Below are 23,758 nucleotides of genomic sequence, written 5' to 3'. Positions count from 1 at the left end.
CCTTCGTGGGGCGACACTGGCTCTTTCCAAACCTCGAATGCATTTTTGGGATCAGCCCAAACGGAAGACTGACCGCTTGAACCAGTTGTGGAGGGGCAGTCGGTACTCTGGAGAATAAGCAAGGCAGTAGGTGCCAGGCAAGAGGTCGCTCAGAGAGAACACTCGACGTCATCACGCAAAGCGAGATGTAATCACAGAGAACGAGATGTAGCCTAGTTGGATCTCCGACTTCCTTTCTACTCATGCCAATTTTTTAAAAACAAGAATAAGTCTTCGCGTATATATAGCGTCCTCTCTGGACAGGCTGCTACGTCCATGTTCGACAAAGAAAGACTGACTGCCGTCGCACACTCGGGATAGAGAAAGAAATGAACGGCTGGATGAGAGATCGCCTTCGCAAATAAGCAAAAGAGGCCGACAGTATACGTTCAAATACAATAGGTTTTAATTTATATTGTTTTGTAGTCTTAGACTGGGTTCGCCTGCAGCTTGTACGCGCCAATCGATTGGCTCCAACTCTGCACGATCTGTGTTCACACGAGGCCGCAACCACCACAAACCTCGCCTCCTCTAAGTGCCTCTCAAAATATTTCACCTATGGTTCCACAATCATCTCCTTACATACCTCAACCTCCTCTAAGTGCCTCTTATCCTAATTCACCTATGGTTTCACAAACTTCTCCTTTCACACCTCAACCATGGCCTAGCCCATGCCCTAACTCCATGCCCTCTCAATCCACCAAAGGTCGTGGAAAGCCTTCGAAGAGGAAGTCTCAAACGGATGAGGACGTGGTGCAGGATAGCCAAGCTCCATCCAAGAAGACAAAGGCCTCCAAGAAGAAGGTGGTTGTCGATTTGGGAGGTGACGATGACATACAATGCAAGCATGTTTAAGCGTCGCTTGCGAGTGAGTAGAGAAACTTTTCATTACCTTTGTGGAAAGCTTTCTCCCTCAATGAGCAGGACGAGCACAAACATGTGGCAAGCAATATCTGTTGAAAACAGAGTGGCAATAGCTCTTAGTAGGCTAGCTACAGGTTCAGGCCTAGAAATGTTAGGTAATCTCCATGGTTGTGCAAAGAGCACAAGCTGTCGCATAGTTATAGACTTTTGCAAAGCAATTGTCACATCAGGTCTCTTAGAGATCTCTACATTAGGTGGCCTTCACCTTCACGGCTTGCCACACTAGCTAGTGAATTCGAGGCTATACGAGGCATTCCATTTGTTGTTGGTGCTATTGATGGTTCCCACATCCCTATCATCGCCCCGAAAGACAACCATGTGGATTACTTCAATCGAAAGGGGTTCCATTCAATTTTGTTGCAGTTGACCGTAGCTTCGAATTGTTCAATATGGAACTATGTAGGATGGGCTGGGTCAATTCATGACTCCTTAAACTTCACAAGAAGTGAACTAGGGCAAAGGTGTGTAAGAGGTGAACTAGGAAACTTTTGTTTGGTTGGTGATTGTGCTTACCCGGCACGACCATACATGCTAGTGTCCTTCAAAGGATGCAAAGAAGGCTTGTCACGAAAGAAGTATTATTGGAATTTCATTCAATCAAGCACTAGGATGCCTGTTGAGAGAGCATTTGGCATGCTTAAGGCTAGGTTTCGTATCTTGTTGAAAAGGTGTGACATGAATTTACGGTATGTGCCAGATGTTGCTGCTGCTTGCCTTGTGCTCCATAACATTTGTATTTGCCATGGAGAAGCTTTTGATATGGAATGGGTACGAGAGGCGGAAGCTGAATTAGCATGTTCGGGCCATGTGGAAGAGGATCGAAGAAGTGCGACTACTTCAATGATGGAATTACGAGCTACGAGAGGAGTCGAAACTGAGGAGGCAATGGAGCGTGCGCAAAGAGGCAATGAAGGTGCTAGTGACCTTGGCTTAAGCTCAGAGAGACGGGACAACCTTGCTAGGGCAATGTATCGAGAGCAATCAAGAGTGAATATTCAACAAGTATTTGGTGAGTAGGCGCTGGCGGACATGGATTCATCATCATCTTCCACCTAGTATTTGTAGCCGAGGCACGCATTAGTGAGAAAAGTTGGATTTGTAGCACAAGCATCCATTAATGAGCAATATTTCATTTTTGTGTCCAAGTGTGTTCTTATATGGTTCTCTTTATTAAGGTTTAGCAGGTAAATTAAACTTTTTTCCGTCGGCACAGTGTGAACCTTGGGGTGGCCCGGCGGAAGAATGGAACAGAGGCTTCTCCACCTCTCCGTGTGAACTGGGGGGCGGCGGAAGAGCATGCACATAATGGATTCCACCTGAAAATGGGGGTTTTAGGCTCCCAATTTCCGCCGCCCTCTTGTGAACCCAGCCTTATAACCTTTGATTGGCAGCCTCCAATCACAAGTTGTCAAATATATAAGGCCATCCAAGGGACGTTTTTTGTCAAAGGCATCCAGCTGCATTTGCCTTTGTTCATGGAGCTTCGTTTTGAAAAGCATACGAGCAAATTCAGTGTTTTGCAAAGGTGGTTCATCAATTTATCATCAGAGGTATGGGTGTGTGGACTATTTTTCGTGTTTTGGTTACTTCTTGTTTTGTAAATGCATGCATAAGCTTGCCATGCACATGCATATGGGCGGGTTTATTACATAAGCACATGGGTTTATCATATAAGCACGCGGGTTTATTACATAACCATACAATCGGGTTTATAAAATAATCATGTGGGCGCAAGTTATTACACACATGGGCTTGTCGGTCGGTCGGACGACATCCGTCAAGTTCTTTGCCATTGGTTGGGATCATGTGTGAGATACCATTCCGTCCGGCGAGGTCCGATCAGCCACTCTTTTGCCGGACGGAGCCCACCGGTCAGAGACATGTGCGCAGGCCAAGAGACTCCCACTTTCACGGTGTTAAACTTCCTCAGACAGTGTTGGCCCTTTGATTAGAATATATCTTAAAAAATGAAACCTATGTGTCCCCTTATAAAAGTGCAAATGAAAGTTTTTTTTTTTCATATATATTCTAAATTCTCATTCGTTGGACATGTTAAACAACATTAGTCTTTGATTAAGATAAACCATTTTAACTACAACAACGATTCTTATATTCATATTGGTGTGAGCAAGAAAATAAAAGATTATGTATAGGAGGTGGCACAATTCTCTATTTAAATTTATATACTTTGGTATTTATTAGAGATTCAATGCTAATTATATTAATGATCATATATATTTTTAGTTTGATAATTATTAATATCAAAATTTTGATTCTTATAAAATTATTTTGTTCAATAGTCATATTTGTCGATTAAAAAACTAGTATGTAGTGTATTATTGTAGTGTTTTTCTTTTTGAAGTTACTACACTATTAAAGCCGGACTTGATTAAAAAAGGTATATTGAAAAATCAAAATCTATACATTTTTAAATAACAAGAGTCAACTACAAGCTCATGTAGCTTAGGCATGATGTATTGGTGAGGCTTCAATCCTATTTATAAAAAGTGTAGGCAATTTTATTGAGGTTCTTAGAAAATAATTTAAAACATATAAAGACTTAAGTAATAAGTAATTTTAAAGATGTTTGTTATATCATAAAATTTTAATCATTATAATATTCATAGAATTAATATATCTTTGACAGTATATGCCTACATATAAATACACTATATATAAAACTTAAATATTACTAGATATCATGAGTAATATTGTATATGATTATCTTACCATAGACCCATCCTATGAATTAATATGTTCTATATATATGTAATATGATCTTTTCTCCAAAAAATTACATAAGCTCACTTAAATTTAAAAAAACAACATAAAAATTACACAATTAATATTATCACTTCACCATATCTTAGCATAAAGAAGAAAAATACTCAACAATATCAAGAATAAAATATTATAATGATTTAATCTCATTATAATATTCACAATTAATATATCTATTACAGTATATATTTATATATAAATATTATAAGATGTCTCTTATAGTATATGTATACATATAAATATACTATATACAAAACTTAAATATTATTAGATATTTTGAGTAATATTATATATGATTATCTTACCATAGATCAATACTATTTATTAACATGATTTGCATATATGTAACAATCTCTTCTCCAAGAATTTACGTAAGAGCTCACTTAAATTAAAAAAACATGAAAACTACACAATCAATATTATCATTTCACCATAGCTTAGCATAAAGAAGAAAAATAGTCTCAACAATACTGAGAATAAAAGCATTGGCCAATCACTCGCTCGACGTGTGGCTCTCTTTCAGACGTGATATTTTAATCATATTTGTATTTTTAGTCCATAGAGCCATAAATAGCACCTATTTTAATTTTGGGCACTTGCTTTTACAGTAAATAACTTTATGTAAAGTTTTAAGGTTTCACATGATAAAACTTGGTTCATCAACATATAGAAATGGGTCTATACGGACAAATTCACTTGTGCTCACACACATTAAACTATCTTGTGCACACACATACGTAAACTCTAAACTGGAGGATGAATGGTTAAAAATCTGGACATGAGATCACGAAGGGTGTTTTGTCATGATTTCTATCAAGGTAATACTTGAGTTTTTACTTCAAACATATGCTTTTGTTAGCTCATGGAACGACAAGAAATCATTTGGGATATAGTATCAAAGATGACCCGACAATTACCAATATATAATTTTACTTGTTCAAATTATCTTAAATCTAAATTAGTATCAAATTATACTTGTGTTGTTAGAGCAATTTTCTATCACTAATATTGTTACCATTTTTAAATTTTTTTATAGCAATGAAATTATCAATTTAAGGTGAGATTCTTCTACTCTAATATCAATAGTTAGTTTTAATCCACTTTGTGATGCCAAGTTTTATTTGAACATTTATTATTTAAATCTATTGAAATTACAATTCTTTAAATGATTTAAATATAGATGCTATTTTTCTTTTCATAAATCTTCGATTCTAACATAAAGCTTCTACACCATTCTTATAAATAGTAAATAGATTTATACTTATGAAATACACTCTTGAAGTATTAATCTATTTTGCTAGGACTTTCAAAAAGCGTAGTCCATATTTCAATGAAATTGCTTTCTTTCCATCTACGGTAAATATCTCAAGCAAGAGGATAACGCAACTGACACACTATTTAAAGGTAGATATATATAAATTCACATTTGCAAACAGTTTCATATTTTGTATTGTATTATTTGGTTGTATTGTGTTGTTTAGTATTTTCTAATTCCAATAGACTTTGGATAGAAAGCCATAGTGGATAATAGTCTCCCATGGTACCTTTAGTCAATCTAAGACAATAGGAAGACTATAACATCATGTGACACCATGAGCTAATTCACAAGAGAAAAGTATTAGTGAAATATCAAGTTAAGATTTATTTGAGTCTTAGAATTTATAAAAATAAGATTTGACCTAAACTCAAGTTTTAGATTTATATAAGAAGTTTACTCAACTTCAAGAGCAATTAAGTATATGTTAAGTTTAAGATTTAGAAAAAACCGTAACAAGTTTGCAAGAATTACTAGAAATTTAAGATCGGCTTAAGCTAAATCATAATTTTATTGACACCATAGGAATTTTAATTTGTTGAGAGGCTATCTATCTAATCAAGATATAGAATTTACAAATATAAGATTTGACCTAAGATTTAAGTCTTCAATTTATTATAAATCAAGTAATTTATTATGGTCAGGAGTATAGTCTACTGTCTCAAGTTATTAGTTCTAGTTAACAAACAAGTATTTCTAAGTTATAGGCCTAATAAGTATTTTCAAATTATTATTTCTAGTTAACAAACAAGTATTTCTAAGTTATAGGCCTAATAAGTATTTTCAAATTATTATTTATAAGATTTGACCTAAGATTTAAGTCTTCAATTTATTATAAATCAAGTAATTTATTATGGTCAGGAGTATAGTCTACTGTCTCAAGTTATTAGTTCTAGTTAACAAACAAGTATTTCTAAGTTATAGGCCTAATAAGTATTTTCAAATTATTATTTCTAGTTAACAAACAAGTATTTCCAAGTTATAGTCATAACAAATGGTGTATATTTGGAAGAGAACAATATTAACCCCTTTTAAATTTTAAAAACAACAAAAATACCAAATAATTGCTACAAGCAGTGAAAGTTTCATTAAGTTCAAGTGTAAAAATATAACATTTGGATTTTTATTCTTGTGAGTATGCTAAGACATTAGTAATTCAAGAATTATAAATAATCAAGGAGAAATTATAGTTTTGGAATTCAAGTATTGACATTTATCCTAAGACATCCAAACAATTTATATTTGAGACAAAGATAATCTCAACCTCTACAAGAAGATTTAAAATCATTTATAAAATCAATAACTACAAGTGTTTCACTCATTGAGGAATATCCTAATTGTTGAGAATATTTCACTAAAAAGATACTAACTTTTGAGTTAACAAGTCTTGCAGATTCTTGCAAACATTAATTATATCTTTTTGCCACATTAATATTCATTTAAGATGTTCCAAGTAATAATAATTATTAGTAGTATATTGCTAATTTATCTTAAGATAAGAAAAAAATTTATCGGGATGAAAATTTTAGGGAGAATTGGTCCTTTTGTCTCTTAAACTTCTATTTTTAAGGAGCGTTATGTGGGAGTAATATGGTAGTATGGGACATGAAATTGATTTCATATAGATATGCCAAAGACATTTATGTTTTTATCTTGTATTATCTTATGTGTATGTTGAATGTGCCTTTGTTGTATATGGGACACTTAGCCTACTTAATGCTTCAATTGCTACCATTAACTACAAACTTAAAGATGTATAGAATTTATCTAAACTTAGTCGGTAAGGGATACGGTTTTTGTTGGAAATTATAATGAAGCAACAACTTTAGATTAGGTCTAGGACCACAGTCATGGGCTCAAGTATAAAAGGGGGCTCATGGACCATATCTTTTAGACATATTTTTATATTAGTCATCTTGACTCTTGGAGCCTTATGGCTTTCATACCTTGGCTTATGGAAGGCTATTTCCATCCTCTTGGTGTGTGGGAGGTTAACTCACTTAGGCATCATGGCCGTTGTATGAGATTATCTCTCTTAATCTTGTATTAATTCATGGTGATTGTCCTTTATCTCAGTATTATGATCACTCCATTTCAATTGGTATCATAGCTCATGTGTTTTGATCCATTGTTCCATTGATTTTTGTCAATTTTTTTGGTTAAGACTATGGTTCTTGGATCTAATCTGACCACATGACCAAATCTTTTAGGGTTGTAGACTAAATTTGAACTAATTAAAAGTGATTAGTATTAATTTTTTGATAATTATATTTTTATCTTCTCTTCCACTTTTCTTAAGCTTTCCATAGCTAGGGTTCATCATACATTAGTTGTTTTCACACATAACTTTGGGGCTTTGATTGGGCACACTTTTGGCAACAACACATAGAGCACCATTTTGAGCTATTTTTGGAATAGTGATATTTTAATTTTTCTCCCTCTTCCCAAATGCTCAAGAAACCCTAGAAATTACAAAACCAAGCTTCCATAGCCAACATTGGACAACATACACATCATCTACAAGTCTTGGAGCATACTTGGGGACTTCATATGCATGCACAACATCTCCAAAGGGCCATTGTAGTAGGTAGTGAATTTAGGTTGCAGGGTATCTTGTGATCATCAAAAACTTGCTTAAATGTAAGTAATGGAGTTTCTCTAGCTTCTACTAACATTTGGGTACTCTTGGGAGTGTGGTAGACTTGTGAAGCTTCTCCAAAACACCATGAAAATTGGCGGCGATTTCTGTTTGTAGGGAAACTCTATTTCATCAACATGTCTAAATGCAAGCAATCACATTGTCAAGCTTAGCAATGGTGATTGAAGGCCAAAGTAAGTGTTCTTGGTGATTGGGGGGGTTGGGTTTGGAGCTCTCTTGAAGTGGACTAAACCATAGATTAGGCTTCACAAATCTACACAAAGAGAAGACTATTTCTTTATCAACACACAAGTTTGAGGCTCCATGGTAATCATTGATTAATTGCTACACACTTTCTTGCATTAGTTGATTAATTTCTTGAGTTAATTGAATCCATTTCAAGATTTAGGGTTTCCTTTCAAGAAACCTTAATCTCATTGATTAAGCCTTGATTTTATACTAATCAACTTTCCAAACAACCATGACAAGCAACATTATGGACCTTATGCATGTGAAATGGCTTGAATTTTCTATTGATCAAACCATAGATCAATAGATTATGGTTTTTGAAGCTATTGCAATCTATAGCAACAAGTATTGGATGGTTTTAATGGTTCCATACATGCCATTGGTAATGCTACATGCATGATTGCAAGCTAATGGGATGTGTTGTTGCCATCATTAGCTATCACATGCTATGCATTGGACAGATGGAGGTGGATGCATTGATGGCTATGATTCATGGTTATTGGTTGAAGGAAGCATGAGTCCATGCTAGTTTGATCATTGATATGAAATTGTGACATGAGTTCATGCTAAAATCATTGTAAGAAACTCTACTTTTATTATTGAGATTCTTCCACACCAACACTACACATTACTATTCCTAGCATACTAGTGATGTGTTAGGGTACCTTGGCATATGATGGAGAGGCCAAGGAGAGCATGTCTTGAACTGACTGTGCCGTAAGTTCTTTGGTAAAAGTGGTACACGGGAGGGGATTAGGTACATCGGCGTCAAGACTTGGCCCCAACTCTTGCCCTGGATATTAAACTTGGTAAGAGGGTGGGAAGTGCTTGGCCTGGAGATTGGCAAAGCATCAACGCACTTCATCGACAATCATCTTGTTGGTAATTACATTTGGGAAAATCAATAGCATGTGTCACAAATTGGTTATTGCATTTGGGCAAAGCAATGGTACAAACAAAGTGAAATTGTTTGGTATATGCATATTGCCCATGCTTGGGTATTGTTTGGCTCACATTTTGGATTGAGATCCGGTAGCAATTACGCAATGGTCATGCTAAAATTTCTTCAAAATGAAATTCCAAATGCTTTTATTTAGTCAATACATGCTATGTGACATTGGTCAAGCTTGATGCATTGGAGACTAGTGGGACAATTTTGACTAAGTGCATGTAGTGCAAAAAAGCTTAATTCGGTCACAATCGGTGTGGGTTTTTTTTTAGGGGTTTAGAGTTTTGGATAGCACTAACAAGCATTAGAACTCCCAAATTGAAATTTGCAAAAGCGGTGAACTTTGGTATTTCCCACCATATTGTTTTTGGGACAGATTGTACAAAACCTTGGGCCAAATTGTACAAAACCTTGGGCCAGATTTTCCACCATATTGTTTTTGGGACAGATTGTACAAAACCTTGGGCCAGTCTCATAAATGGCTTGAGTTGATGGAAAAGTGATCATATAGCATGGAAGTACATATCAAGATTTTTCCAACAAGCCCAAGCATGCGCGGTTCTTGACCAATAAACTCAAAGCGATTGACTTTTCCACTGTTCAACTTTGGTCAACAAGGGTAGTTGAATTTTCAAATCTATTTTCATACATCCTTGATCTACATCAAGGTCATTCCAATGACCCAAAGGTCATGCAAATCGGGGTTCATTTGAGTGGTGTAGTAGAAAGTGGACATGCAGTACAAATCGGACATCCAAATTGGGATCCAGGGTGGTTTGTGTGTTCTTCTCTCCATTGCAAATGTGGAAAACTAAAGCTCATAAAATTTGGAGTCCGTTTAAGAAAAATATGGCCTATTTGATATTTTGGCAGTTTTTGACCGCATAGACCAGAGTGTTAAACTCTAATTCAGTCAAGATAGTTCAAGGACATTTGTTGGAAAGAAATTGTTGGGCTTCAATCCTCACCCCATAGTATTTGCAACAAGATTTCAACATTGTTAATTGGATTTCGAAGTCACTAGTTGGATCAAATCTTATATCGGGGGGGGGGGGGGGGAGTTGAGCAATTTTGGGTCTGGTACACTATTCAAGAGGCATGGGTGACTATGCTAGTGAGGATGATGAAAGCTATTATGGGGATGAAGATGATTATAGTATCGATCTTAGTACTTGCAATGGAAGTTGTACCATGGATGAGGAAGATTGCATTGAAGAGGATACTTTTGATGAGAATAGTGACAATCATGAAGATTCAACATGCGTGGATAATGATCAACATGATGAAGATCATACTTAGTTATTATGGGGATGAAGATGATTATAGTATCGATCTTAGTACTTGCAATGGAAGTTGTACCATGGATGAGGAAGATTGCATTGAAGAGGATACTTCTGATGAGAATAGTGACAATCATGAAGATTCAACATGCATGGATAATGATCAACGTGATGAAGATCATACTCATAGCAATGATATAGATTTTGATGCTTATGCCTATGAGAATCAAGTTAGTTATGATTCTTCCTATGACGGAACTCATAGCAATGATGATTGGATCCATGAAAGTGAAGTTGAATCTGAACACAATCAAGGTGTCTATGATTCTTCCTATGGGGTCACTCATAGAGCAATGGTGATTGGAACCAAGAAAGTGGAGTTTATTTTCAACTCAACACCCTTGAGAGTGATCTTACGGACTCAATTGATAAGGATAATGATGAAGAGAATTTTGACGCTATATAAGCAAGAAGCATGTTTATACTAAGCAACCTTCTTCATGCATGTATGGTATACACAAGGACGAGGCCAACCGAAAACTTTTCATCTTGAAGGACAATGGGTGGAAATGCCTATCAAACAAGGACTTTATCAATTGAGACTAAAGATAAAGGACAATATGAATTTGAAGACATAAGGAATATAGAACATTATGTTGACAATGTTCAAAGCCAAAAGGGTGGGGATGCAAAAGCAAGATTTAGGTTTGCCATGATGTATAGACTTATGCATATAAGGTGGTTTAAGACTAATGAAATTGCAAGCTTTTCTTGAGCATATGGTGTCTACTCAAGTGGGTAGTTTATGGTTCAAAAAAAGAGGTGAGCCATTTGCACAAACATTGTTTGTGTTTGATGGTGTAGGAGTCGCTTGCATGGGACTCAAGGATTGGATTCGAAATTGGGATGCCTATTTTTATGCCTTTCTTTGTGAGACGAGATTGAAAACGGAAGAAAGTCATTTCTCATTTCAAGGAAAGAGCTAGATTTTGGTGGATGAAGGAAATGCACAAATATGATTGGGATTGGTCAAATTTGGCATATGAACTCCATGGTGGTGAATCCATAGTGAAATGTGTAATCATTAAAAATTGATGATCAATTTCATTTTTCTATGTGTGGAGGTTTAGGGAAATTTAATTGGTCATAGGCATCTTTTAATTTATTTATCTGACGAGAATGCTTCTCTATACATCAAAATTATAAAAAATGTGGCTTAGAAAAATTTAAACATACTCCAGTACTCTCGGACTTAGAATCAATAAATTTATATGCATCCATGTAGAATTATAAACACAGTAATTCTGGGACGGGTGAGGGTTGTAAAAATCCATGGTAAATTTGTAGTGAAATGTGTCATTAAAAATTGATGATAGAGTTATATTCATTTTTCTGTGTATGGAGGTTTAGGGAAATCTAATTAGTCAATGTAAGCGTCTTTTAATTTAATTGTTTGACAAGAATCCATTACTAAAATGCTCTAAACTCAAGAAGTGCCTTGGATTGTCACTATGCTTCAGAAGGTAAGGAACCTCTCTAGAGTGGTGGGTCAGGAAAGTGTCATTGATGCAAACTCAGGGGATATAAATGCCACGACTTCTACTACAGAGACTACAACAAGAACTGCCTCTCCTCATTTCATAAATTGCTAGAGAACTTGCTACTACAACTAGATAATTGTGCATCAAAGACCAAAAATCGATACTTATTTGCATACCTTTCTTTGCTTGTTGCAAGAGGTGTCTTCAAGATAGTTCAATCAGGCTTCTTGATGATAGGGCACACACATGAGGACGTTGATGCAATGTTTAGCAGGTTTTTTGAGAAATTGAGAGTGGGTCAAACATTCAATTTTCCACATCTAATGGATACATTTAGATGCTCTTCCAAATCCAAATCAGTGCCATTTCTTCTTAAAAGGATCCCTAACTTCAAGAGTTTTGTTGATGGTTATCTTAATGATGTATAGGATATGCTTGTGGGTCATTCTAAACCATTACAATTTCGTTTCTTCATGCTTGAAGAAAAATCGATGATGTAATACAAAGTGCACCCCAATTCACCTGATTGGATGCCTAGGGAAGGAGGCATTAAGTTGTGGAAGAAAGATTCTAATGGACGGCCACTTCTTCCAACAGGGTTTTCAAACATGCTACCAATGGTTGAATTTGTAAGGGATCACTTGTAAGTAATGGTAGGTATAAAGGACTACATAAGGTTTTGGGAGAAGTGTGCAGATAGAAGGGATGAGACAACATCATATGAACACTATATTAGACCAGTCATCATAGATTACTAGAAAAATATGCTAGAGGAACTTGAGCATCCAATTTTATCAGAGACAAAAGTATACTTAGATTTTTGGCCAAAGACACAATTTCTAGTTCATGTGGATAACTTTGATAGCATAGTAATGAGTTCATAGGCTATGAGTAATGGAACAATCACTATTGTGGTCCTTTAAGTGGTAAGCCAAGGGAAGAGTTTAGCCCGATGATAGATGTTAAGAAAGGAAAATTTGTCTTGGTGAGGCCATCTAATCCTATTTATCCTATATGGCTTGGTGTTGCCCAATCAAAAATCGAGATAAATGCAATATCACCTAATTTCAATAAGGTACTAATTTAGTATTGGGCACCTTGTGCTAAGAAAAAAGGACTAAGTGATGCATAAGTCCTTAACTAACTGAACTGATTCGACCGAATCCATAAGTCCCATGGTCAGATTAAGGAAAAGACTTGCACTTGGATCATAGAGATCAACGCTTTTTTGAGAGGCACAACCGTTGATTCTTTTCCATAGAACAATACCTATCCGAGATTTTTACTTCATCTATCGTACCATAATAGAATTGAGGCTCAGTCTAGCCTACCCCATCCAGTCCCATGGGTTAGCCAACCGCCCAACCACTATTCCTAGCTTATAGTAGCTGGAAATATATTCACTTATAAAAATCTAGATGGAATATCCATTGAAGATTAGCAAGATAAACCAACAGATCCATATAAAAGAGCCATGGACTCATCCGTTGTTGAGGACCAGCAAGGTCAATCAACCAAATCCATGCCCGGTTTCAGAAAACAGCTCTAACTCCTTGTACCATTATCTTCCTCGACACACGTGTGGGTATCTTTGGCGACCCAAAGCCCGAGCACCATATGGTCAGCACCCTTTAGGATCCTTCGTAGGTCACCTAGCGCTTCACTCATAAGCCGCTTCCTTGGTCCCTCATCCACCGTACCGGAAGCTTACCATTTCAATCGAACCGAGGCTGGTCAAGACCTTGCTATATGCAAGACATCCTCCGTTGACTCTCGGTCAGCTGTTGCAATTTTATCAGTTAGGTCTCCATAACCTCATTTACAAGACGGTCAAAAATGCTTCCCCAACATTCTTAACATAAAACAATCATTTAAAAACAGGTCATAAATACAGTTTCTATAACGAACTCTCGTCTTTCCACATTGTTCCACATCAGTCCACATTACTTAATCCAGTTTCAATCATATGTATTCCCATCGTCCTTTATCCATTCTCATCCAATCACATCATTTTTCATTCTCATCCAATCACATCATTTTCCATCTCATCACATCTTTCCACATTTATACTCATCACATCTCATCAACTCGCATCTACCCATATCCACATCTCATCACATCACATTCATTCACATCTCATCCATTCATATCTACCCCGATCCACGTCACATCACATCCATTTCACCTCACATCTCATTCGTTCACATCTATCCCGATTCACATTCCATCACATCTCATCCATTCACATCCCATATCATTCATTCACATCCCGATTCACAAGACATCACATCTCATTCATTCACATCCCGATTCACATCACATCTCTTTCACTCACATCTATCCATTTCACATCATATCACCTACTTTCACATACACATCCAAATCCATTCTTTCTCATATACATCCACATCCATTCTTTCACATACACATCCCCATCCATTCTTTCACATACATCCACATCCATTCTTTCACATACACATCCCCATCCATTCTTTCACATACATCCACATCCATTCTTTCACATACACATCCACATCCATTCTTCACATACACATTCACATCCAACACCATATTGGGGAATATGGAAATTTTCCAGTAGTTTGGGACACGTGGTCAAATCTTTGGATTAATCATAACTTGAACACCGTTACTCCAAATTGAGCGCTCTATAGCTCACTAGATTCCATTTTCCAAGCGCTTTCCAAAAATAGGTCACATGATATGGTTTTAAGAAACTTATAGGCATGTTATCCAGGAGTTGAAAAATTCCCAAACTCACGAATATAGTGTTATCCATGCTTTCACATACATCAAGATCCATTCTTCACATACACATTCACATTAATTTTCATTACACCACATCCTATCACATCCCATCTACATCTTATCACATCCCATCTACATCTTATCACATCTCATTTGCATCTTATCACATCCCATCTACATCTTATCACATCCCATCTACATCTTATCACATCCATTTTGGAAGAACCGAGGGATTAGTCTCTTGTCCAGACATCCGTGTGGTGGGCAAGGCCCCGAGTGAGAGGCTTTGCCTGCGCAAGAAGTGCTACTTCTGCTGCTAGCACCCCCGAATTCGTTGCACGGAGGGGGCAAGGATCTTTCAGCTGCTGGTATCAGAGCGAATTGGCTAAAGTGGATTAACGAAGAAGCCAGAAATGTCAAAATTTTATGAAGTAGCAGTAAAAGGTTGTAATTGTGTGATGAAATTCATAAAAATTGATATTCAGAATGAAGATTCATAAATTTGTAATTGGGTCTTCAGATGGAAGTACCGCAATTGTGTGGAATCCCTGACTTGCTTGAGGCCTAGACATGATGGTATTTACCTTATAATTCCAAGGACCGTGACTATCCATATACCGAGGGTATAACTGCAGCTCTTTACTGGCAGTATATACAAGTAAATCTAAGATCTTGAAATTATAAGCAAAATTGCCATCCAGATGATGAATTGGAATGCTGGTTGATATGATTTTAGAATTCTGATTGAGAATTGATGAGTTGATTTGGATTCTGATTGAAAGATAATGATTCCTGAATTCTAGTTAAAAGAAGATAAGTTTAACAAAGCCACAATGAGGATGAATGGGACGATTCCTAGTGATGATGATAATAGCTGGAATGATGATTGTGACTTCAGCAAATCCCTATGAGATTAGTGGATTGTGCTGACAGATTGCTACTGTTAACACTTGACCCAATGGATCAAGTTAAGGGATGACAAATTAAAAACCTGCATAACTGAAATTTCCATTGATGAATGTTCAGATGGAAATTTCGGTCTAATGGACCATTATTGTGTTAAGGATATGAATGATATGTTCTGAATGAATTGTTATGATAATGAGTTCTATATTAAGGGATCTTTATCCCAAGATTCTGTTGGGTTGACCAGACTATAAGGAACCCTAGAATCAGTTGGATCTTAAGGGAAAGAGTTTGTCCTCTAGCTGCGAGATGAGGACATCTTTTAAGTGGGGTAGGATGTAAGATTCCTCCCTCCAACTTTTGAGGTATACAGGTATAATAACCTCCCCTTTTGATCTTGTAATTATTTTCCTCTCTGAAATAAGAGAAAGATCGTGTTTTATTGTGTTTTGGCCTCAAGAGAGAAAATGTCTAGAGAGAGGTAATCCAAAATTGAGATATTTTTGGATATAAAAATCTTCGTAGTGTCTTAAATGGTTTTTCCTAAAACATAAATTCAAAAAGAACTTTCCAATGTGCAATTGGAATTAATTGAAAATGTGTATAAAGGACCTTAGCCTAAGGGTCTAGATTTTTAGAAATTTTGGATTATGGTCCAATTAAGGTTCCTATGGGGGCTAATAGGATCAATCCAAGTGTGGGGAGGAGATAAATCCAATGAATAAAAGAAAATACCCAAAAATGAGTAAATGCCCACATAAGATGAAGAGTTGACTGAGTACAAGGTTCATTAGTTAAAAACTATGAGATATTACTAAAAAAATGAGATATTTTGGTATAATGATACATTTTGGACACCTTGGTAAGGGCAAAATTTTTAAGAAATTGATACATAATTCATTCTTATGCATAACGTGAAAAGAGGACGTCCTACCATATTATAGGATTGAATATCCTAGGCTAAAAGAATGATTTTCTTCACATTCAATGGAAAACTAATTTTTAAGGTTTATGTATAATTAAATAATTAAGAAAAGAGAAAATTATGGTAACTTTATTTAAATGATAAAGGAGGAATTTCCATGATATTTGGAATTCAATCATTTAAATAAGAAGAGTGAAAATTCTTAATATATTGAAATTAATGGATATTTTATTTAAACTCAAAGAGGAATTTTAGATAAATTTATTTTATGCATGAGAAATATTTAAATGATAAAAGAGGAATTCCCATGACATTTGGAATTCAATCATTTAAATAGTAAAAGTGAAATTCTTAGCATATTGGAGTTAATGGATATTTTATTTTATGAGAAATATTTAAATGATAAAAGAGGAATTTCCATTACATTTGGAATTCAATCATTTAAATAGTAAAAGTGAAATTCTTGGCATATTGAATTAATGGATATTTTTATTAAAGAAAAGAAAAATTTTAGATAAATTTATTTGATGATAAAAGAGAAATTTTCATGACATTTAGAATTCAAGTAATTAAATATAAAAAGAGGAATTCCCATGATATTTGAGATCCAAGAAATTAAATTAGAAAAAGAGAAATTTTTAGTATAATTCAATTTATGAATATTTATCAAAAGTGGAAATATGGGTAGAATTGATTTTTGTAAATCCCATGAATTCTTTTATTCAAAAGAAGAATATTGAATATAATTCATTTGAGAAATTGAGAAAGAATATGGAAATAGTCATTGAGAAAAAGAACCTTTATCTAAGCCAAACAATTGGCAGAAATTTAGAAAAAGTCCCATTATCGGTATCAAAGTAGGAAAAGCTACTAAATGGGAATAAGATGTGAATAGATGTAAATGGGATGCGATAAGATGTGAATGGGATGTGATAGGATGTGAATAGATGTGATAAGACGTAAATGGGATGTGATAGGATGTGAATAGATGTGATAAGATGTAAATGGGATGCGATAGGATGTGAATAGATGTGATAAGATGTGAATGGGATGTGATAGGATGTGGTGTGATGAAAATGAATGTGGATGAGATGTGAAGTAAATAGATGTGGATGTGAATGATGAGATGAGAATGAGATGAGAGGATATGTGAAAGGGTGAGATGGGAAGCAAATGAATGTGGATGTGTATGTGAAAGAATGTGATGTAAATGGATGTGGATGTGGATGTGTATGTGAAAGAATGTGATGTAAATGGATGTGGATGTGTATGTGAAAGAATGTAATGCAAAGGGATGTGGATGTGAAAGTGATGTGGATGTGGATGAGATGTGATGTGCTGAGAAGAGATGTGGATGTGAATGTGATGTGGATGTGGATGAGATGTTATGTAATGTAAAGAGATTTGGATGTGGATGAGATGTGATGTGATGTAAAGAGATGCGGATGAAATGTGATGTGATGTGAATATATGTGGATGTGAAGTGATAGATGTGAATGTAAGGATAGATGTGGATAGTCGTGCATGTGAATGATTGGATGGATGAATGAGATGGGATGTGTATGAATGAGATATGATGTGGATGTGAATGTGATATGGATGTGGATGAGATGTGATGTAATATAAAGAGATTTGGATGTGGATGAGATGTGATGTGATGTAAAGAGATGTGGATGAAATGTGATGTGATGTGAATATATGTGGATGTGAAGTGATAGATGTGAATGTAAGGATAGAGGTGGATAGTTGTGCATGTGAATGATTGGATGGATGATGGTGGATGTGAAGTGATAGATGTGAATGTAAGGATAGAGGTAGATAGTTGTGCATGTGAATGATTGGATGTGAAGTGATAGATGTGAATGTAAGGATAGAGGTGGATAGTTGTGCATGTGAATGATTGGATGGATGAATGATGGATGTGGATAGTCGTGCATGTGAATGTAAGGATAGATGTGGATAGTCGTACATGTGAATGATTGGATGGATGAATGATGGATGTGGATAAATGAGATGGGATGTGGTTGAATGAGATATGATGTGGATGTGATGTAAAGTGGATGGAATGAATGAGATATGATGTGGATAGATGTGGATGTGATGTAAAGTGGATAGAATGTATGTGATGGAATGCGGATACAATGAATGTGATGAATGTGAACGGATGTGATGTGATGTGAGTCGGGATAAGTGTGAATGGGTGAGATATGATGTGCATGAAATGTGATGTGATGTGAATATATGTGGATGTGAAGTGATAGATGTGAATGTAAGGATAGATATGGATAGTCGTACATGTGAATGATTGGATGGATGAATGAGATGGGATGTGTATGAATGAGATATGATGTGGATGTGATGTGATGTGATGTGATGTGAATATATGTGGATGTGAATGTAAGGATAGATGTGGATAGTCGTGCATGTGAATGATTGGATGGATGAATGATGGATGTGGATGAATGAGATGGGATGTGTATGAATGAGATATGATGTGGATGTGATGTAAAGTGGATGGAATGAATTAGATATGATGTGGATAGATGTGGACGTGATGTAATGTGGATAGAATGTATGTGATGGAATGGGGATACAATGAATGTGATAAATGTGAATGGATGTGATGTGATGTGAGTCAGGATAAGTGTGAATGGGTGAGATGTGATGTGAATGGGTGAGATGTGATGTGAAATGGATGTGATGTGATATGATGTAAATTGGGATAGATGTGAATGGATGTGATGTGATGTGAATCAGGATAGATGTGAATGAATGAGATGTGATGTAAATTGGGATAGATGTGAATGGATGTGATGTGATGGGATGTGAATCGGGATAGATGTGAATGAATGAGATGTGAGGTGAAATGGATGTGATTTGATGTGATGTGATGTAGATCAGGGTAGATATGAATAGATGAGATGTGAATGAATGTGATGTGATGAGATGTGGATATGGGTAGATGCGAGTGGATGAGATGTGATGAGTATAAATGTGTGGAAAGATGTGATGAGATGGAAAATGATGTGATTGGATAAGAATGGATGAAGGACGATGGGAATACAGATGATTGGACTTGGATTAAGTAATATGGAACAGATGATTGGACTTGGATTAAGTAATATGGAACAATGTGGAAAGACGAGAGTTCAACATAGAAACTGTATTTATGACCTGTTTTTAAATGACTGTTTTATGTCAAGAATGCTGGGGAAGCATTTGGACCGTCTTGTGAATGAGGTCGTGGAGACCTAAGTGATAAAGTTGCAACAGCTGACGGAGAGTCAACGTAGGACGTTTCGCATAGCACGGTTGGTCGAGGCCTCGATTTGATTTAAATGGTAAGCTTTCGGTAGTATGGTGGATGAGGGACCAAGGAAGCGGCCTATGAGTGAAGCGCTAGGTGACCTACGAAGGATCCTAGAGGGTGTTGACCATACGGTGCTCGGGCTCTCACCGAAGATATCCACCCATGTGTTGTGAGAAAGATATTGGAATAAGGAGTAAGAGTTGTTTTCCGAATTCGGGCATGGATTTATTGATTGACCTTGCTGGTCCTCAACACGGATGAGTCCATAGCTCTTTTATATGGATATGTTGGTTGATCTTGCTGATCTTCAACGGAGAGTCCATCTGGATTTTTATAAGTGAATATATTTCTGAGTACTATGAGCTAGGAACTATTGAAAAGGCCCTTGAGTGGACACGTGGTGAGCGTTCTGGTTGCCAATGATGCCATAGGTACACTGATGAAGAAATGATTGAAAACTAGAATTCAACCGAATATTTTGGAGGATTATTATCAGTGATACTATGATTTCATTAAAAGATTGTTTTGAAGTTAGCTGAATCTGTGAAACAGGCAATTTCATATTGGGTGTGTAAGTGGTGTGACTATCTTGAAGTTTTCATGAAGCGCCGGCTAGGGGGCCTGGGAACTCTTTTCCCTGGTACCCGGGAACAAAACATAACCAAAATCCTAAATGAATTCTATCACTACAGTGGTTGGGCGGTTGGCGGTTGGCTAACCCATGAGACTGGATGGGGTTAGGCTAGACTGATGGATCCCTAAAATGAGACTCAATTCTGTTATGGTACGATAGAAAATAAATCCCGGATAGTCCTTGTTCTATGGAAAAGAATTAATGGCTGTGCCTCTCGATGAGGAAAAAAGCGTTGGTCTCTATGATCCAAGTGCAAGTTTTCTCCTTAATCTGACCATGTGAATTATAGGTTCGGTCGGATTAGTTTGGTCAGTTAAGGCTCTTGACTACGTTACAATAAAAAAATATCTTGGAGGAATCGCTCGTGCTTTTTCTGGGCGAGGCAAGTTTTTTCGGATTTGGGTTTTGGAAGAACCGAGGGATTAGTCTCTTGTCTGGACATCCATTGGCGAGGCCCCGAGTGAGAGGCTCTGCCTTATGCAAGAAGTGCTACTTCCGCTGCTAGCACCCCCAAATTCGTTGCGCGGAGGGGGCAGGGATCTTTTAGCTGGTATCAGAGCCTATTGGCTAAAGTGGATCAACGGAGAAGCCAGAAATGTCAAAACTTTATGAAGTAGCAGTAAACAGGTTATAATTGTGTGATGAAATTCATACAAATTGATTTGTAATTGGGTCTTCAAATGGAAGTACTGCAAATTGTATGGAATCCCTGACTTGCTTGAGGCCTAGACATGATAGTATTTACCTTATAATTCCAAGGACCGTGACTACCCGTATATACTGAGGGTATAACTCGATGAGAATGGAAAATGATGTGATTGGATGAGAATGGATGAAGGACGATGGGAATATAGATGATTGGACTTGGATTAAGTAATGTGGAACAATGTGGAAAGATGAGAGTTCTTTATAAAAACTGTATTTATGACCTGTTTTTAAATGACTGTTTTATGTCAAGAATGCTGGGGAAGCATTTTGACCGTCTTGTGAATGAGGTTGTGGAGACCTAAGTAATAAAGTTGCAACAGTTAACAGAGAGTCAACGGAGGACATTTCGCGTAGCACGATCGGCCGAGGTCTTGACCAGCCTCGGCTCGATTTAAATGGTGAGCTTCCGATATGGTGGATGAGGGACCAAGGAAGCGGCCTATGAGTGAAGCGCTGGGTGACCTCTGATGAAGGAGAGGGTATTGACCATACAGTGCTCGGGCTCTGGGTCACCAAAGATACCCACGCGTACATTGAGGAAGATATTGGAACAAGGAGTAAGAGTTGGTTTTTGAATTTGGGCATGGATCTGGTTGATTGACCTTGTTGGTCCTCAACGAATGAGTCCATGGCTCTTTTATATGGATTTTTTGGTTGATCTTGCCGATCTTCAACGACGAGTCCATTTGGATTTTTATAAGTGAATATATTTCTGGGTACTATGAGCTAGGAATGAAAAGGCCCCTGAGTGGAAAGGTGGTGAGCGTTCTGGTTGCCAATGATGCCATAGGTACACCGATGAAGAAATGATTGAAAACTAGAATTCAACCGGATATTTTGGATTATGATGAGTGATACTATGATTTCATTAAAATATTGTTTTAAAGTTAGCTGAATCTGTGAAACAAGCAATTTCATATTGGGTGTGTAAGTGGTGTGACTATCTTGAAGTTTGTTAGATCCTTGTCCCCACCGCGCAACGAATTCAGGGATGCTAGCAGCAGCGGAAGTAGCACTTCTTGCACGGGGCAGGGTCCCACACTCGGAGCCTCGCCCACGGATATTCGGACAAGAGACTAATCCATCGGTTCATCCAAAACTCATCCAAAACTGAACCCGGAAAAAACTTCCCTTGCCCGAAAAGCACGGGCGATTCCTCCAGGATAACTTTTCTCTAACATAGTCAAAAGCCTTATCTAACAGAACTGATCTGACCGAACCCGTAAGTCCCATAGTCAGATCAGGAAAAGATTGCACTTGGATCATAGAGACCAACGCTTTTTTCCTCATTGAGAGGCACAGCCGTTGATTCTTTTCCATAGAACAATTTTTGTCTGGGATTTACTTCATCTATCGTACCATAACAGAATTGAGTCTCAATTTAGGGATCCATCAGTCCACCAGCATAACCCCATTCAGTCCCATGGGTTAGCCCCAACCACTGTAGTGATGGGATCCAATTAAGAATTTGGTTAGGTTTTGTCCCGCATACCAGGGAAAAGAGTTCCCAGGCCCGCTAGCTGGATATTCATGCAAACTTAAAACTAGTCTTCCATCCATCCATTCATTCACATCTATCTGATTCTCATCACATCTCATCACATCTATTCTCATCACATTCGTTTAAACATAGAATTTAAGAGAGTTTCTAATTTTTGATATAAAGATTCTTTACGCATCTATTTATGCATAAAATCAACTTCAGTGGGAATAACACTTTTAACAAAATCCTTTTATGCATCTATTTATGCATAAATTTAATTTTAAGAAAAATAACACTTTCAAAATAAAAATAAATCCTTTATACATCTTTCTATGCATAAAATCAATTTTAATGAAATTAACACTTTTGGAATAAAAATAAATTCCCTTATGCATCTTTCTATGCATAAAATCAAAATTAATGAGAATAACTCTTTTTTGAAATAAAAATAAATTCCTTTATGCATCTTTCTATGCATAAGATCAAAATTAATGAGTAACTCTTTTGAAATAAAAATAAATTCCTTTATGCATCTTTCTATGCATAAGATCAAAATTAATGAGAATAACTCTTTTGAAATAAAAATAAATTCCTTTATGCATCTTTCTATGCATAAAATCAAAATTAATGAGAATAACTCTTTTGAAATTAAAAAAAAATCTTATATGCATCTTTCTATGCATAAATTTAATTTTAATGAGAATAACACTTTTGAAATAAAAATAATTCTTTTATGCATCTTTCTATGCATAAATTCAATTTTAATGGAAATAACACTTTGGGTTCAGTATGACTGAAGGATATCTTCTATTACCTGGTTCACTCTTTCAGTCTGGCCATTTGTTTTGGGATGATAGGCTGTGCTGAGATCCAAGAAAGTTCCTACTGCTTCGAAGAATGCAGTCCAAAATTTCGATGTGAATTTGGGATCTCTGTCACTTGAAAAGATGTAGGGGAGAAGAGAGCTTGAGCTCTTGCAAGCACACACACACTCACAAAACCCTAAAAGAGAACACACAAGGTGAGAGGCTGAAAATCTTCTTCTTCTTCACTCAACACACCATATACAAAGATAAGAGTACACACCATATGAAAAGGTACTCAACCAAATACATACTAGGGTTCTCTATAGTGTGAACCCAACTAAATGAGGTGGCGCTATAACTATGCCAGTCTCTAGAATGGCTCACACAGCCTGTCATCCCACTGGCCGCATATCACCCATTATCTCACCAACCATGCCAATGGTGTAAGTGTGGGGCTATCCCCAGGCGGGTCATCATTGTCCAAACACCGCCTCAGTAGATGAG

This window comes from Cibotium barometz, chromosome 1 (genome assembly GCF_041138505.1).
Source record: "Cibotium barometz isolate CiBa-2024 chromosome 1, ASM4113850v1, whole genome shotgun sequence".
NCBI classification, from domain to species: domain Eukaryota; kingdom Viridiplantae; phylum Streptophyta; class Polypodiopsida; order Cyatheales; family Cibotiaceae; genus Cibotium; species Cibotium barometz.
The sequence above is the reverse complement of the archived record's forward strand: the minus strand, read 5'-3'. Positions refer to the sequence as shown.